At 47.4% G+C, this 17,274-nt stretch overlaps 1 protein-coding gene across 1 annotated transcript in view; it reads right to left on the bottom strand.

The window, feature by feature from the left end:
• LOC147709904 (uncharacterized) overlaps positions 1–17,274 on the bottom strand; it is a 33,251-nt gene that overhangs the window by 12,229 nt on the left and 3,748 nt on the right. The window lies entirely within an intron of this gene.

Raw genomic sequence — 17,274 nt, 5'->3', positions numbered from 1 at the left:
CTAAACTCACCGCCACCACCTGGGACGACCGTGAGCTTCTGCTGTCCCCGTTGAGGTGCTGGTATCCTCTGTGTCAACCTCGGCGGCCCCCGGTACCCGGAGAGGGCCGCCACCGCATTGCTGAGGGCCGTAATCACCGCCGCAGCCTGGGGGCCCTCTGGGCCTTGACACCGCCGCCGCGGCCCAGCGCTCTCTCTGTGGCGCCGGTGCCGCTGTTATCGCCCCCTCAGCGGCCCCCCTGAGCCAAGAGAGGACCGCCGCATCACAACGCGAGGCCACGTTAGGTCTGAAGCCTGCCTCTACCCTCACGTGACGGGGGCGTTGGAAGTGACTCCGCCCCCGCCGCATGCTGATTGGCCGCCGGTGCCGTGCCCCCGCAGGCTGCGCTGCCATAGGCTGCTGCGGGAGCGCCTTAGCGCCCATTAGTCCCCGGGTGCAGCCAGAATCGATGAAGGCCTGGGACCAAGTAGACACCGGCGTAGGGGCTCTGAGTGAGGCGAGAGCCCCTGCCGGCTGCCCTCGACCAAAGACAGGGCCCGAGTCACTGGAGGGCTCTCTGAGAAGCGCGAAAGCCCTCTCCTTCCGGGATCACCGCCGAAGAGGCCTGGAGATTGAGGTAACCCCGGGGAGGAGGGTGGAATGCCGGAGAGGACCCGAGTTCACCCCTTCCCTGGGGACAAGACTGTGGTGGGCCCCGTGGGCCCTAATTAACCCCAAGTGGACCAGCTGAACCGGGGTAAGGCCCTCTAGGGACTGCTGGGCCACGAAAGTTAACCCACACCTGGGGCAAAGGTTATTACCAGTTATTGCTAGGCCCTGATTAGAGAACTGTTTATTCTACCCAATGAAACGCTCATTCTTGCTACATGAAAATGCCTATGCTTGCTTGTTGAGATGTTTTATCCTTAACCAAAGACATGTTTATTTCTGCTGATCAAATGATTTACCTTGGATGAAATGTTCTACTCCTGCTACCACAGTAATCTGCTTGTGTCTGCCCAAGGAGAGGCTTTATTCGTACTCACTAAGATGTTGCTTGGTTTCTAATGGCCTGTGTACCCCTGATATTGATGGAATGTTTATTCTTGCGTGATGAAATGCCGACTCTTACCAAGTGACAGGTTTTATTCCAACTTGAGGAAATGCCTTAATGAAAGAGAGTTACTGTGATTATTGATTACCCTGATTTTGATCTTAGATTAGCTTAATTGATTTGAATCAAGCTTACTGGTGTGGTCTCCGTCATTGCGTGCATTTATTGTCTCAGTGGATGTGTGTGTTGTGTAGTCACTTAACACCTGAGATTTCGGGTGCCTACCTGCTCGGGCCAAGCTACCCCCCGGGGAACTGGTGACCCCAGTTCCTACATACTTGCTGCACAAAAAGAAAGGGTCTCATCCTTTAAACTGTGCAGCTTGGTATTAGAAATTAAAATGAGGATGTGCCCAGTCACAATATCTAGATATCCATATATCTTCTTCCAGGCTAGTCTGGGAGTTTTGGAAGCTCGAACAAACTTGGACTGGAGTGTTCTGAAGAAAGCTGGTTTCTATGATAGTCAGGCATAGCTTGTTGCATTTTTTAAATTAAAGTTCCAGCTTTGGATAGGATCAAATTATAATTTGATTTTTTTCCATTTCTTGCCATTTGTATTTTACATGTTCTAGTTCCCAGATATATCACCTTTGATATAACCAAGGCTGACTTACACTGTTCCACTGCATTAGCTCACACTTAGTATGGCTGTCCTGATACACAGACAAACAACTCAACTCTTTAAGAATTGGGGGGAACTGAAAATACCTTTACATTGCCAAAGAATGTGAGCAAATCATCGGCATATAATTTCACCTTTAGCTCGAACCGAGGGCAGGTTAAGGGCAGTATGCTTTTATCTATTCTATGCTCAATGAAGAGGACAGAGGAAAATTCTGATTCGCACCCTCCGGCTACTGAGGCAGTTTGAGAAGTGCCCTTCAATTACTGACTTAGTGTGCACATATTCCTTCAACAAACCATAGAGGAATCCAAAATCTAGTATTCACCCCAGACAGTTCTAGCCCACGCAAATAAAATATTTGGAGCATCAACTACATATATGGCAATAGGTTTTTTCTCCATTAGAGCAAATTCAGCTATGTGGTCAAAAATATTAATAAGTGTAATCAATTGGCACTGGAAGTAATCCCTGTTGATCCAAATGAATGGCCCTCCCTTTCACCGTGCTCAACCCCATATTAGGAAAGAAACGAGCAATAGAAGTCAAAAATGTTCAGGTCCTTGTGCGGTTTATTAAAGACTGCAAATAAGACAGACTACCATGAGTTTCGTGCTTCGGTAGTGGTAATCACTTTGTTAAATTATTTCTCCACAATGGAAGCAAATTAGGAGGGTTCAAAACAGCTCCTAGTTCTGCATAAGGTATAAAAGCAATTAATGGCAATGTCTTCATCATCATCATCCAGTCTAGGAAAAACAATAGTCACAGGACGGCAATGATGGCCTTCTTTGGAACCTGCAGTACTTTCTCATACAGTATTCTCTAAATGTTTTCAAAAGTACTTAATATGTTTCTCAAATCAGAAAGGAGAGAGCTTCTTTCCTCTATTTTCCTCACTTTATTCGAATATATATGTATAGAAACACTGCACTCCTGGAAAGTAGTTTCTCCAGCAAAGGTTTATTCACCATATGCAATTAATACCACCACCACCGTGTTTCAACCAGAAAGGTCTTGCTCACTGTAAAGTAAGTCCCTTGTCTCTTTCTCCTATTTATAGCCTATCCCATTTCCACCCATTATGAGGCATTATGGGATTTGTGGTTTATGCATACAATTAATATAGGCACCAGGGTTTGGGGTCCTCAGGGCCTAAAATGGGTGCTGCGCTTTCCTCTGAAAATCATATGGCCCTGGGGATGTGGTCCCCAGGGCCCAATAAGCCTCAGAGTGGAAGGCTGTGTGGCCCCTCTCCTTCAGAAGAGAATGGCACTGGGGAAAGTTGTCACCAGGGCCTGATGGGGCTCGTGGAGGAGGGACACATGGCTCAGTCCCCTTAAAAATAAGGTCCTGGAGGATGGGGTTCCCATGTCCTAATAAGGCTTGGGGAGGGAGCCCACATAGCTTCCTTCCCCTTTAAAGTACACACAGCCTGGGGGATAGGGTCCCCGGGGCCTAAAGGAGCTCAAGGGGGGGACAATGCATACCCCTCCCCTTTTTTTATAAAAAAAAAAGGCCCTGGAGGATGGGGTCCCCAAGGGTTAGTTATGCTCAGGGAATGGGGCCACAAAGCCCCCCTACCATTAAAAAAACATAGGGGCCTGGGGGATGGGGAACCCAGGGCCTACTACGGCTCAGGGAGGGAGTGCTGTGTGGCTCCATCGCTCTTTATCATTATATTTGGCCCCCGGAGATATGGGAAAAACCTGGCTGACAGAGGTGCATGGCAGGTGGTTAGATTTACATATGGTAATAAAATATTATCCTACATATTATATCACTCATGACATCTATGACACCATTGATGATATCACTGCAACATTTGGCATGAACTTATTGATGAGAAAACCGTGCATGGCGGGGTCGCAAGTTATGGTTACCTTAGGGCACAAGTTATAGTTACTTGGCATAACAGGTACATTTCTGTGAATGAATAAATACATTTAATTGTTTCAATTAATAAAAATTGTCACAAAACCATAGTGTGATCACACTAAAATGAACACATTATTAATTATCACATATCACTTCTAAATGGCTTAAAAGAGTTCATAACCCACCACTGTAACTCACGTTTGTGTTCCAGCTTGAAGTCGTATCAGGTTTCTTCAATGTTCATTGATATACGTGGGCATCCTATGAAAAGATTTTGAAGCTGGTGTGTAATTGGGCTAGCCTTGCCGTTCCATTGGAGTTTTTGAGTTAAAAAGAAGTTCCATTACCTCTTTACAACAAGTGCAGGTAAATTTCTGTGTTTTTTAGAGTTTAAAAAGTTACGTTGTTACTGAATATTTCACCTACCCATAATGTTACTTTAACCTTTGTTTTTTTCAGTGAGATAAATATATATATATATATATATATATTTATATATATTTTTTTATCATGCCCACTGGAATTATGCAATTGTGCAGCCTCAATCTTTTTCACAAAATTATATATTTGCTGCATTTGCAACATAATCCATCATCTGCTGTATAATCTGCTAATAAAATTTTACAACAACAGAAAATTGTTTATAACTCATGGGGTTTAAAGGTTAGTAAAAAAGCAGTGACACGTGTTGCCAGGCAATGGAAGGCCCTTGGCGAAGGCTGACTGGTCACCTTTCTGATGCTTATCGCCTTATTTGTGGTTTGAATTGGTTCTAATGAGGTGAAAGCAATACCCAGGCAATGCTACCAAGTGTAAAATTGACAAAACAATGAAGTAATACTGCTACAAATATTGCCCTTATTATTCTGCATAATTTGCCTTTACTTGATGTATAATTTGCTGAACCCTGCCGCATAAATTGGCCTTCCTATGCCGCATAATTCCAATGGCCCCATATATAATTTTAGCAGAACACAACAAGTACTTCCTGGTCTTCAGGAATAGTTGTCACAGGCCAGAACATTGAAACTCAATGTTTTTTCTAAAACACATCACTAGATATTATGATTCTTATTGGCGAAAAGAAAACGTGCTACTGGTTTCAATTACTGAAATCTGAAGACATTGATTTACACAAAAAAGGCTAACTAAAACATTTTTTTGAATGTGAAAGATTGTCAACGTAGAGTATTGACCCAGTAGCCCTAGCACTAAAGTGCATTTCTTTTTAGACTAATGTGAACATGTGATCTGAAAAAAATGCAGTCACTCACTGTGCAGTACAGCCAATGACTGGTGTGGGCTGAACCTTGGCTCCATGCTGTATACGGTGATAAGAGGAGACACAATGTGAATGACATTTCACCAGACCAATCCAATGCATGCTTTGTTATGTAGATTCATATATTTGTGTATTTATTTTTTAGTGCATGAGGCTGGTGAAGCAGCTAAAGTCACAGTGTTAGTAAGGATACTTCCTTAGAACAGTGAAATCATTGGGGGCTCAATTTGCATACAAATTCAAAAACCTACACTTGTGGGTTTGCACTTAAACTTGGCAGTAGATTATCAATTCCTGGACTACTCAAAGAGTTATTAGGAGTACTCCTCGGAAGCTGCAATAGTCACAATTCAAAGGAGTATTCTGCAGTCTACAGGCAGAATTTAAACAAGTACAATTAATTAGACATTAGCAAATGTCTTGAATGAGTGCAATAGTACTCGAACTATTTCTTTCATTGTTTCTTATGGAAAGAACATGTGTTATTCTGCAGATCAAGCTCTTCCCTTAAACCACATCAAATCAGGTGTTGTTCATTCCTAACCACACCCTGCTAGCAGACTCACTTCCGGTCTTGTCAAGAGTAAACCTTTGATTGTTTCAAGGGAGGTAATGGGCAAACAAGCATTTGCAATGCAATAGGTCTCGCATTAGGTAAGTTTGAGCTATTGGTATTGTAAATGACACATTTTTTATTTATGTGTTTGTTTTGAAAATAGCAAATTAATAGCTTTGTCATTTACAATGCCAATACTTTTAACTTTTGCAAATGACACCTATAGCATTTGTAATGTAAGATGTTTTGTATTTATGTGACTTAGATGTATTGATATTACAAATAACAATGGCTTTTACATTTTTAAAATAATTAATACTTAAATAAAAGTTATTGTAATTTATAATGGCAATAGCTTAAACTTTTGGAAATAATGTTTGTGAAGATTAATGTTCAGTGTATTTTATTGTCCAAGGACAGAAGTGAAATATTAACATCTTTTTGTGACATTTGTAATAAAGCTTGAAACATTGGGAGAACATATTTGAACCAGTTGTTGTTGATTGGTTGCACAGATTGATGCTGTGGTGGCGCTGAGTGATGTTGTGGTGGCGACGAGTGATGCTGTGGCGTTCAGTGATGCTGTGTGTTAGACTTGGCCCTTCTGGCAGGTTCACCCCTGAACTTTTTGCCTGGTATTATTAAATAATTATAGCGATTTCTGGTCTTTACACACTTTGACACTGTGGCGCAGTGTAAAGTGATTACGCTTCCTGAGTGCGTTTGCGAGATTGGCCTGCCATCCCATAGGAATGCATAGGGAATGTGTGTGTCCCTGGTAGTTCCTGATGCGTGTGATGTGCAGGCTGGAGAGTGGTATGTGCGGATTAGTGTGATTGAATGCTGCACAATGATGTGTGCGGCGTGAATGTGTCTAGTATGGAAGTGCCACTTCTAGACATGGGTGTGCATGGGCAGTGAGTGTGTTGGCACGTGATTGACTGGAGCTGGCTGGTGAGCCTGGCTCCAGGAGTCTGGATGGGTCTTGCCCCGATGGTGAGTGTTCAGATTAGCATGCTGATGTGAGGGGGGAGTGCACCTGGGTCCTGAATAGGTCTGGGCTTTCCCCATCCAATGCTGGCTCTTCCCCCTGTGGACTGCTGCATTTCCTGGAGGACTTTTGCTGTCTTTTGGGCCAACTAGCGCCTGGGAGCGCTTGATTTTGGCCTCCAGCGCTTAATAGCGCTTTACTTCACCTCCAAGCGCCTGGAAGCGCTTTATCTCACCCCTAAGCGCCTGGGAGCGCTTTATTCTTATCTGAGCGCTTTGTTGTGCTGGAATTACCGTGGCCGGCCCTGGGATCTCCTGTGAGGGGCTGTTGACGCCTCCATCCCCGCAGGGCCGCGCTGCCATAGGCGGCCCTGGAGAAAGAATCACTGCGCTGCTATTGGCTGCCCCAGGCCGGGAAACAGGAAGGAGGACGGTAGCCCACCCCGCCTCCATACAGCGCGCTGTGAGAATCCCCGGTGCAGGCGAAGCTCCAGAAAAGAGGAGCCCCGGCCGCGGCACCAGCGAGTCCGCCAGAGGAGCTCCCCGCCCGCGGCCGTGTCACGGAGAAGGCCTCCAGCCGCCACAAGACTGGAGCAAGAAGAGCAGACCCCCTACTCCCCGATGGAAGCCGGTGAGTCGAAGACGGCTGGGGGGAGAAGGAGTGAGGCGGCACTCTGCCGGTGCCTTCACCCCGAGTGGCCCCCCTTGATAAACGGGCCGCTCCCACGATTGCGGGGCATTTTTGTATTTACAGCCCTGGGAGGCTCAGGGGGCACTTAGGTTAGTCAGAGCCCCGAGAGGGCTCCGGGGCACTTTGATTCAATTAGAGCCTGCAAGGCAGTGGGCCGCTCCGACCTTGCCCACATTGTGTTTTGAGCCCAGCGAGGCTTCAAGGGGCCAGTCCTTTGTTTAGAGTCCAGAGGGGCTCAGGGGACAGTCATTGGTTGTCAGAGCCTGCGAGGCTCCCAGGCATTGGCCCCATCATTGTCTTCACAGCTGCCCAGCACTTAGTGGGCAGCTGCTACGTTTAGGCCCCTGACTTTGGGACACAGGGCGTCCTAGCCCCTTCACGGCCAGTTGGCCTAGGTACAGTCACAGGTAGTGACTAATGTGATTTCTGCGCAAGTGTTCCTGCACCTCTGAATGGTTTTAGGCATCATGTGTTTTCCTTCCCTGCACCTCTGAATGTGTTTTGATGTGTCATGTGCCTTAAACTTACACCTCTGAATGTGTTGGTTATGCATCATGTGTTCTCCTTTGCTGCACCTCTGAATGTGTTGATTATGCGTCATGTGCCTTGTTCCTTACTCCTCTGAATGTGTTGTTTATGCATCATGTGTTTTTCTCCCTTACACCTCTGAATGTGTTGTTTATGCATCATGTGTTCTCCTGTGCTGCACCTCTGAATGTGTTGATTATGCATCATGCGTTTTTCTCCCTTACACCTCTGAATGTGTTGTTTATGCATCATGTGTTCTCCTGTGCTGCACCTCTGAATGTGTTGATTATGCGTCATGTGCCTTGTTCCTTACACCTCTGAATGTGTTGTTTATGCATCATGTGTTTCTCCTGCACCTCTGAATGTATATTATGCATCATGTGTTTTTTCCCTTACACCTCTGAATGTGTTGTTTATGCATCATGTGTTCTCCTGTGCTGCACCTCTGAATGTGTTTTTGATGCATCATGTGCCTTGTTCCTTACACCTCTGAATGTGTTGTTTATGCATCATGTGTTTTCCTTCCTTACACCTCTGAATGTGTTGTTTATGCATCATGTGTTTTCCTTCCCTACACCTCTGAATGTTGTGATGCATCATGTGTAATGTGTTCTTGCTTATACCGCTAAATGTATGGTTATACTTGGTTGGTTGTTCTTGCTAGTACAGGCGTTACTAGTGAGGTCCTGGTTCCCTGCGTAATATTTTCCTAAGGAGGTTAGGGTTGCGTAGGTGGTACTTACCTGTTACCAGTGATTACTGATTGTGTGTTACATTTTCTAATTTGTACTACAGTGATTTTATATCCTATGTTCTAAGTGCTAGTTCTAAAAGTGCCTATTCCTGACAGTGGTCCATGTGGCCCTATCTTGTACATATCCCCTGTAAATTCTGCCCGTGCCTGTTGGCACATTGTTAAGTGTGTGTTTTTATCTAATGTGTTTTGGTATAATACAAAGGCTATTTTTATATATAACCTTGTGTGGAGTTTCTTTTGTGGTGGGCCTTGGGTGTTGTTACTGGGTGCGCGCGCAAACACTTAACCTACATAGCCTTCAAGTTTAGCCTTGCTGCTCGCGCCACATTACCTAGAGGGTGAGCAGGGGTTATCTTTGGTGTGTAACTCCCTTGCCCTGACTTAGAGTGGTGGTCTCTGACTGATCTTGGCGCAAGCCTTGGCCAGCCAGAGATCCCATTTCTAACACTGTGGTAGTGCATAGTGATGCTGTGGTGCCCCTGAGTGATGCTGTGGTGGTGCGATAGATAGATAGAGTGAGGGCGATAGATAGATAGATAGAGGGAGGGCAATAGATAGAGTGAGGGCGATAGATAGAAAAATAGAGTGAGGGCGATAGATAGATAGAGTATGTATTGTATTGTATTCCAGTTTTGTATAGCGCAAAACACTGTCACCCAAAGGGTATCCTGGCGCTTTGACTGAACAAACCAGCACACGGTCATGAAGATCACACTACTCTAGGAAAGAGATAGGTTTTTAGGTTTCTCTTAAAGAGAGGGAGTTTGCTCATACACCTCAGATGGAGCGGGAGAGAGTTCCAAAGACTGGCAGCAGTGAAGCTGAAGGAACGACCGCCCATCCTAGACCGTTGAAACCTTGGAACCGTGGCCAGGTAAGCGGAAGAGGATCGCAAGGTACGTGGAACAGTGTACCAGGAAAAAAGATTCTGCAGCATGCCGGGACCTTGCCCATGCAGCGCCCTAAAGACCAAGCATGAGGCCTTAAAAAGGATCCGCTGTTGGACCGGTAACCAATGAAGGTCACGCAGCGCCGCAGTGGATGAGGCGGAACGCAGACGGGACAGAGCTAGCTTAGCCTCCATGTTTTGAATCCGTTGTAGCTTGCCGACCAAGTTCTTCGGTGCACCCAACAGCAATGCGTTGCAATAGTCCAACCTGCTCAGTATGATCCCCCGTACTGCCTCAGATCTGGCCGGGACTGGGAGCAAAGGAAGGACTTTGTACAGCATGCGAAGCAGTACCATGCAAGTGGCCACGGTCTTGTTGGCAAAGCTATCCGATTGAAGATTGGGATCAAACATGACTCCCAGATTTCGCACAGAGTCCGCTGCTGTCCCTGATCCGGGAAAGAAGGAAGGCCAGAAATCCTCTGGTAGTGAGCGTGGAACACGGTCAGTGGAACAATAAAGCACCTCTGTTTTAGACCTGTTGAACAGGAGTGAGATGGAACATAACCAGTCTGCTGTGGCTGACATACAGCGATGAAAGGTCTCCAACGCAACCGCCTCTCCACCCTCCAGCGAAAAGAACAATTGGGTGTCATCAGCATAATTAAATACCGAGATACCAAAAGTGCCAATAAGATGGATAAGCGGTCGGAGGTACAAATTAAACAGTATTGGGCTGATGGCAGAGCCCTGGGGTACCCCCTGCCCAACCTTCCGCACGCCAGATCTAAAAAGCGGCAAGGCCACCACTTGCTGTCTGTTATGGAGGTATGAGACCAGCCAGTCTCTAGCCAGCCCTGTTACTCCAGCTTCCTCCAGTCTCCTGATGAGAATCGGATGGCTAACCGTGTCGAACGCGGCCGACATGTCGAGCAGCACCAAAAACGCTGCTCGCCCAGTGTCAACTGGCAATCGAAGTTTGTCCAACACGACCACCAGAGCCGACTCCGTCCCATGCACTAGGCGGAACCCAAACTGGGCCATGTCCAGATAGTTGTTAGCTTCCAGGTATCTGGACAGAGACTGGGTAACCACCTTCTCCATGAGTGATGGCGATAGATAGAGTGAGTGAGAAAGACAGACAGATAGAGTGAGAGCGATAGATAGACAGATCGATAGAGTGAGCGGGATAGATGGATAGAGTGAGGGCGATAGATAGATGTGTGTGGTTGCGTGTGTGGTTGTGTGTGTTTGGTTGTGTGTGTGTGGTTGTGTGTGTGTGGTTGTGTGTGTGTGGTTGTGTGTAGTTGTGTGTGTAGTTGTGTGTGTGGTTGGGGGTGTGGTTGGGTGTGTGGTTGGGTGTGTGGTTGGGTGTGTGGTTGGGTGTGTGGTTGGGTATGGTTGTGTGTGGTTGTGTGTGTGGTTGTGGCTGTATGTGGTTGTGTGTGGCTGTGTGTGGTTGTGTGTGTGGCTGTATGTGGTTGTGTGTGGCTGTGTGTGGTTGTGTGTGTGGCTGTGCGTGTGTGTTGTGTTTGTGTGTGGTTGTGTGTGTTGTATTTACGTGACTTAGATGTATTGCTATTACAAATAACAATGGCTTTTAATTGTTTTACATAATTATTACTTAAATAAAAGTTATTGTAATTTATAATAGCAATAGCTTAAACTTTTGTTAATAACTTTTGTGAAGATTGTGTTAAGTGTATTTTATTAAATCCAAGACCAGAAGTGAAATATTAACATCTTTTTGTGACATTTGTAATAAAGTTTGAGACATTGAGAGAACATATTTGAACCTTTTGTTGTTGAATGGTTGCACAGATTGATGCTGTGGTGCCCCTGAGTGGTGGTGCTGAGTGAGTGAGATAGATAGAGTGAGGGTGATAGATAGATAGAGTGAGGGCGATAGATAGATAGAGTGAGGGCGATAGATAGATAGAGTGAGGGCGATAGATAGATAGATAGATAGATAGATAGATAGATAGATAGATAGATAGATAGATAGATAGATAGATAGATAGATAGATAGATAGATAGATAGATAGATAGATAGATAGATAGATAGATAGAGCCTATAAATAAACCCATCAAAAACATAAACACCTAATAAACAAAAACTGCCTGATTATTGAAAAGGAATAGACCAAGATATTAGATTTGTGCAAATACAATAAACAGAGGCAAGACAGTGAAGGGGCAGGAGAGAGTGAGACAGAAACAGAGGAAGCGTGGAGAGGCCAAGACAGTGAAGGGGCAGTAGAGAGTGAGACAGAAATAGAGGAAGAGTGGAGAGGCCAAGACAGTGAAGGGGCAGGAGAGAGTGAGACAGAAATAGAGGTAGAGTGGAGAGGCCAAGACAGTGAAGGGGCAGGAGAGAGGGAGACGGAAACAGAGGAAGAGTGGAGAGGCCAAGACAGGGAAGGGGCAGGAGATAGTGAGACAGAAATAGAGGAAGAGTGGAGAGGTCAAGACAGACAAGGGGCAGAAGAGAGTGAGGCGGAAACTGAGGAAGAGTGGAGAGGCCAAGACAGTGAAGGCGCAGGAGAGAGTGAGGCAGAATCTGAGGAAGAGTGGAGAGGCCAAGACAGTGAAGGGGCAGGAGAGAGTGAGACGGAAACAGAGGAAGAGTGGAGAGGCCAAGACAGTGAAGGGGCAGGAGTGAGTGAGAAGGAAACAGAGGAAGAGTGGAGAGACCAAGACAGGGAAGGGGCAGGAGAGAGTGAGATGGAAACAGAGGAAGAGTGGAGAGGCCAAGACAGGGAAGGGGCAGGAGAGAATGAGATGGAAACAGAGGAAGAGTGGAGAGGCCAAGACAGGGAAGGGGCAGGAGTGAGTGAGACGGAAACAGAGGAAGAGTGGAGAGACCAAGACAGGGAAGGGGTAGGAGAGAGTGAGACAGAAATAGAGGAAGAGTGGAGAGGCCAAGACAGTGAAGGGGCAGGAGAGAGTGAGACAGAAATAGTGGAAGAGTGGAGAGGCCAAGACAGTGAAGGGGCAGGAGTGAGTGAGACGGAAACAGAGGAAGAGTGGGGAGGCCAAAACAGTGAAGGGGCAGGAGAGAGTGAGACAGAAATAGAGGAAGCGTGGAGAGGCCAAGACAGTGAAGGGGCAGTAGAGAGTGAGACAGAAATAGAGGAAGAGTGGAGAGGCCAAGACAGTGAAGGGGCAGGAGAGAGTGAGACAGAAATAGAGGTAGAGTGGAGAGGCCAAGACAGTGAAGGGGCAGGAGAGAGGGAGACGGAAACAGAGGAAGAGTGGAGAGGCCAAGACAGGGAAGGGGCAGGAGATAGTGAGACAGAAATAGAGGAAGAGTGGAGAGGTCAAGACAGACAAGGGGCAGAAGAGAGTGAGGCGGAAACTGAGGAAGAGTGGAGAGGCCAAGACAGTGAAGGCGCAGGAGAGAGTGAGGCAGAATCTGAGGAAGAGTGGAGAGGCCAAGACAGTGAAGGGGCAGGAGAGAGTGAGACGGAAACAGAGGAAGAGTGGAGAGGCCAAGACAGTGAAGGGGCAGGAGTGAGTGAGAAGGAAACAGAGGAAGAGTGGAGAGACCAAGACAGGGAAGGGGCAGGAGAGAGTGAGATGGAAACAGAGGAAGAGTGGAGAGGCCAAGACAGGGAAGGGGCAGGAGAGAATGAGATGGAAACAGAGGAAGAGTGGAGAGGCCAAGACAGGGAAGGGGCAGGAGTGAGTGAGACGGAAACAGAGGAAGAGTGGAGAGACCAAGACAGGGAAGGGGTAGGAGAGAGTGAGACAGAAATAGAGGAAGAGTGGAGAGGCCAAGACAGTGAAGGGGCAGGAGAGAGTGAGACAGAAATAGTGGAAGAGTGGAGAGGCCAAGACAGTGAAGGGGCAGGAGTGAGTGAGACGGAAACAGAGGAAGAGTGGAGAGACCAAGACAGGGAAGGGGCAGGAGAGAGTAAGATGGAAACAGAGGAAGAGTGGAGAGGCCAAGACAGGGAAGGGGCAGGAGAGAATGAGACAGAAATAGAGGAAGAGTGGAGAGGCCAAGACAGCGAAGGGGCAGGAGAGAGTGAGACAGAAATAGAGGAAGAGTGGAGAGGCCAAGACAGTGAAGGGGCAGGAGAGAGTGAGACAGAAATAGAGGAAGAGTGGAGAGGCCAAGACAGTGAAGGGGCAGGAGAGAGTGAGACGGAAACTGAGGAAGTGTGGAGAGGCCAAGACAGTGAAGGGGCAGGAGAGAGTGAGACAGAAATAGAGGAAGAGTGGAGAGGCCAAGACAGTGAAGGGGCAGGAGAGAGTGAGAGGGAAACTGAGGAAGAGTGGAGGTACCAAGACAGTGAAGGGGCAGGAGAGAGTGAGACAGAAATAGAGGAAGAGTGGAGAGGCCAAGACAGTGAAGGGGCAGGAGAGAGTGAGACAGAAATAGAGGAAGAGTGGAGAGGCCAAGACAGTGAAGGGGCAGGAGAGAGTGAGACGGAAGCTGAGGAAGTGTGGAGAGGCCAAGACAGTGAAGGGGCAGGAGAGAGTGAGACAGAAATAGAGGAAGAGTGGAGAGGCCAAGACAGTGAAGGGGCAGGAGAGAGTGAGACGGAAACTGAGGAAGAGTGGAGAGGCCAAGACAGTGAAGGGGCAGGAGAGAGTGAGACAGAAATAGAGGAAGAGTGGAGAGGTCAAGACCGACAAGGGGCAGAAGAGAGTGAGGCGGAAACTGAGGAAGAGTGGAGAGGCCAAGACAGTGAAGGGGCAGGAGAGAGTGAGGCGGAAACTGAGGAAGAGTAGAGAGGCCAAGACAGTGAAGGGGCAGGAGAGAGTGAGGCGGAAACTGAGGAAGAGTGGAGAGGCCAAGACAGTGAATGGGCAGGAGAGAGTGAGGCGGAAACTGAGGAAGAGTGGAGAGGCCAAGACAGTGAAGGGGCAGGAGAGAGTGAGACAGAAATAGAGGAAGAGTGGAGAGGCCAAGTCAGTGAAGGGGTAGGAGAGAGTGAGACAAAAATGAAAGGCACATGGCGAATTACGAACAAATGTGAACATTGACAATGCAAAAATACAACAAAGCAGGGCGAAGTTGTGGTATGCATGCACCTACACTGCATGAAGCTCTGCAACACCCAGGAATACCCTCGCCCAAAGAACAAACTGCAGGAAGAAGCTGCCTCAGCCATGTCTGGAGGATGTAAGAAGGGGTCGACAGAAGGCCATTCCTGGCCAGGCAGCCATTGTTCCAGTGTTGTCCCCTTTACATGGTCAGTAGGAGCAAGTGGGAGGAAGGAGTGGGAGAGCGGTGTGAGATAGATCAAAGCCTTTACTGTTGTCAGTGGCCGCAGGCTGCCAGTGGGAGGGAAGGAGCATATGGCGAGCGGCGGGGGAGTCTGGTGCGAGGCGTGGGGGGCGGGGGAGCAGGCATATGGGGTGTGAGTAAGGCCAAGCGCCCGCCTGGGGAAGCTTGCACGTTACCATGAAGGTTTATGTGAAAGACCAAACCTTAGCCAGCCTCTTTGCAGGTCTCTTTAGCAGAGGCGGTCCTATGCACAAAACCTGACAACAAAAGACAAAGGGTTTCTGAGGGGACAGATTGCAATCTTGGAAAATTGGACAATCTGCCCACGAGCATCGGCAGGCATGAGAGAAGAAACTGCCCACAAAATTGACAGTTGTCTAAAAATACAAAACGGCTTTCTAGGTGTAATGTATGAACACAAAGAGGTAGAGTGTCTAAAAACACGGAAAACAAACGGTTCTGTAGTTATAGTCTTTAAAGGGTTCAATACTTATTGAGGGTGAGAAAACATAACACACATTCCTCAGTGGAGACAGGAGACATGCCAGTCTAAAAACACAAAAGGTAGAAGCTTCTATAGACAAAATATGGGTCTAAGCAGACGCGAACAAACGCAGCATATACGCACAGCATGTGTGTTGAAAGGTGTGTGAAAGCACCGACTGCGCGCCTGTTAAAAGGTACCGTTGCTGCATTTGTGTCAGAGGGTGGTGGAGGCCGGAAGCAACTACGGGCTATTGTGCCTGAGACTTCCCACGCGATGAGAAGTGAAAGAAATCAAGCTACATTCTCAGAGAGCAGCGGGACTATTCTGGAAAGCCCCTGGTTGCACAGAGTGCACATTCAGTGCTTGCTGCACGCAGACTTCAGGCTGGTAAATTAAAAGTCACGTTTTCTATTAACTCGCATGGAAGACTCAAGAGAATGTCATACCTGCTGCAAACTGTGTGCATCCCGTCAGGCTCAAAATAAAAGCGGCTGCCAAGTACAGTGGAGAACATTGTATGTTTACATCAAAGGAAAATAAGGTGGTTTGAAATCACTCTGTAATATGATTGTCTTTTGTGGCACCACAGTGATTGTTTTAGAAACCGATGTACACAGTTATCTTTCAACAACATTAACTAACACACATGCCTCAGTGGATACAGGAGACATGCCAGTCTGAAAACACAAAAGGTAAAGCGTCTATAGACAAAATATGGGTCTAAGCAGACAGATGCGAACGGACCACACTCAAAATGCCTAGTTAAAACGTGCAGCATTTTAGTTTATGAAGACTATGGTGATTTTTTTTTTTTACAAAGCTTGACAACAAAAACTCTGCATATACACACAGCATGTGTGTTGAAGGGTGTGTGAAAGCACCGACTGCGCGCCTGTTTAAAGGTAACGTTGCTGCATTTGTGTGAGAGGGTGGTGGAGGCCGGAAGCAACATACGGGCTATTGTGCCTGAGACTTCCCACGCGATGAGAAGTGAAAGAAATCAACCTACATTCTCGGAGAGCAGCGGTACTAGTCTGGAAAGCCCCTGGCAGCACAGAGTGCACATTCAGTGCTTGCTGCACGCAGACTTCAGGCTGTTAAATTAAAAGTCATGTTTTCTATTAACTCGCATGGAAGACTCGAGAGAATGCCATACCTGCTGCAAACTGTGTGCATCCCGTCAGACTCAAAATAAAAGTGGCTGCCAAGTACAGTGGAGAACATTGTATGTTTACATAGAAGGAAAAAAAGGTGGTTTGAAATCACTCTGTAATATGATTGTGTTTTGTGGCGCCACAGTGATTGTTTTAGAAACCGATGTACACAGATATCTTTCAACGAGATTAACTGGGTTTGTTGGTCTAAGCAGCCCCTGCAGCCATAAAGCCCTTTATGCCCCTAAACAACACTCTGGAGCAAACCGAAGTGGCTGGCGGCAAATGGACTCAAAGCGGCCGGTCGCTTTGATGTTCTTGGCCTGTCCTGCTTGGTGGGAGGGGTAGGGGGAGCAGAGCAAATGGCACGCGCGTGCACAGGGAAGCTTTTACGCTCCAGGACACAACATGCATTGTAGGAAATCCGGCTGGTTCAAGAGACTTTGGTTCAGATGTAATAGGTTTCGAGTAATAAATTACTCGACCTAAAAAAGGATTGTATATACACCAGCAAATAAGTACGTTTTTGGGTATTTCCAAGCTTTCCGAGTTTATACAGCATGTAATACTACCCACCCTCTTAGAACAGACCCTCCAGGATATTGCGATTTCGCACGTTTGCCGCAAAATCGGCACTTTTGTAAAAATGCGATTTTTACAAAAGTGCCCACGAATTCGGCACTTTTGTAAAAATGGCGGGATTTTTACAAAAGTGCCCGCGAAATCTAGACATCCAGGCCCCTTTCAAGGGGAAGGGGCCGGTCTGCGGAGGGGTGGGGGCCGGGGGGGGGGAGAATGCCATCTGGTCAATCTCAGGCCTCTGGAGGCAGTGGCAGCCTCCATGGGAAGCCTGGGGAGGGGCCGCTCTGTGGGACCCTCCAGGGAGGCTCTCTGCTGATCGCACGATCGAGGGGAGAGAGGGCCGCATTGTAACTTGGGAGGCTCCAAGGAGAGCATCTGACCTGTGCGGGGGGTCCGGGGGGGATGGTTCTTGTCTAAGTCTGCTAGCAACCAGACACAAAGCCAGTTGGAGACACTGGCGACATGTGCGAATGGTATCCATGCTGCGTCGGGTTTGGGGCCGCATCTCTAGATGGGATAAATAA

The sequence above is a fragment of the Lissotriton vulgaris genome, chromosome 6 (assembly GCF_964263255.1).
Source record: "Lissotriton vulgaris chromosome 6, aLisVul1.2, whole genome shotgun sequence".
NCBI classification, from domain to species: domain Eukaryota; kingdom Metazoa; phylum Chordata; class Amphibia; order Caudata; family Salamandridae; genus Lissotriton; species Lissotriton vulgaris.
The sequence above is the reverse complement of the archived record's forward strand: the minus strand, read 5'-3'. Positions and strand labels throughout refer to the sequence as shown.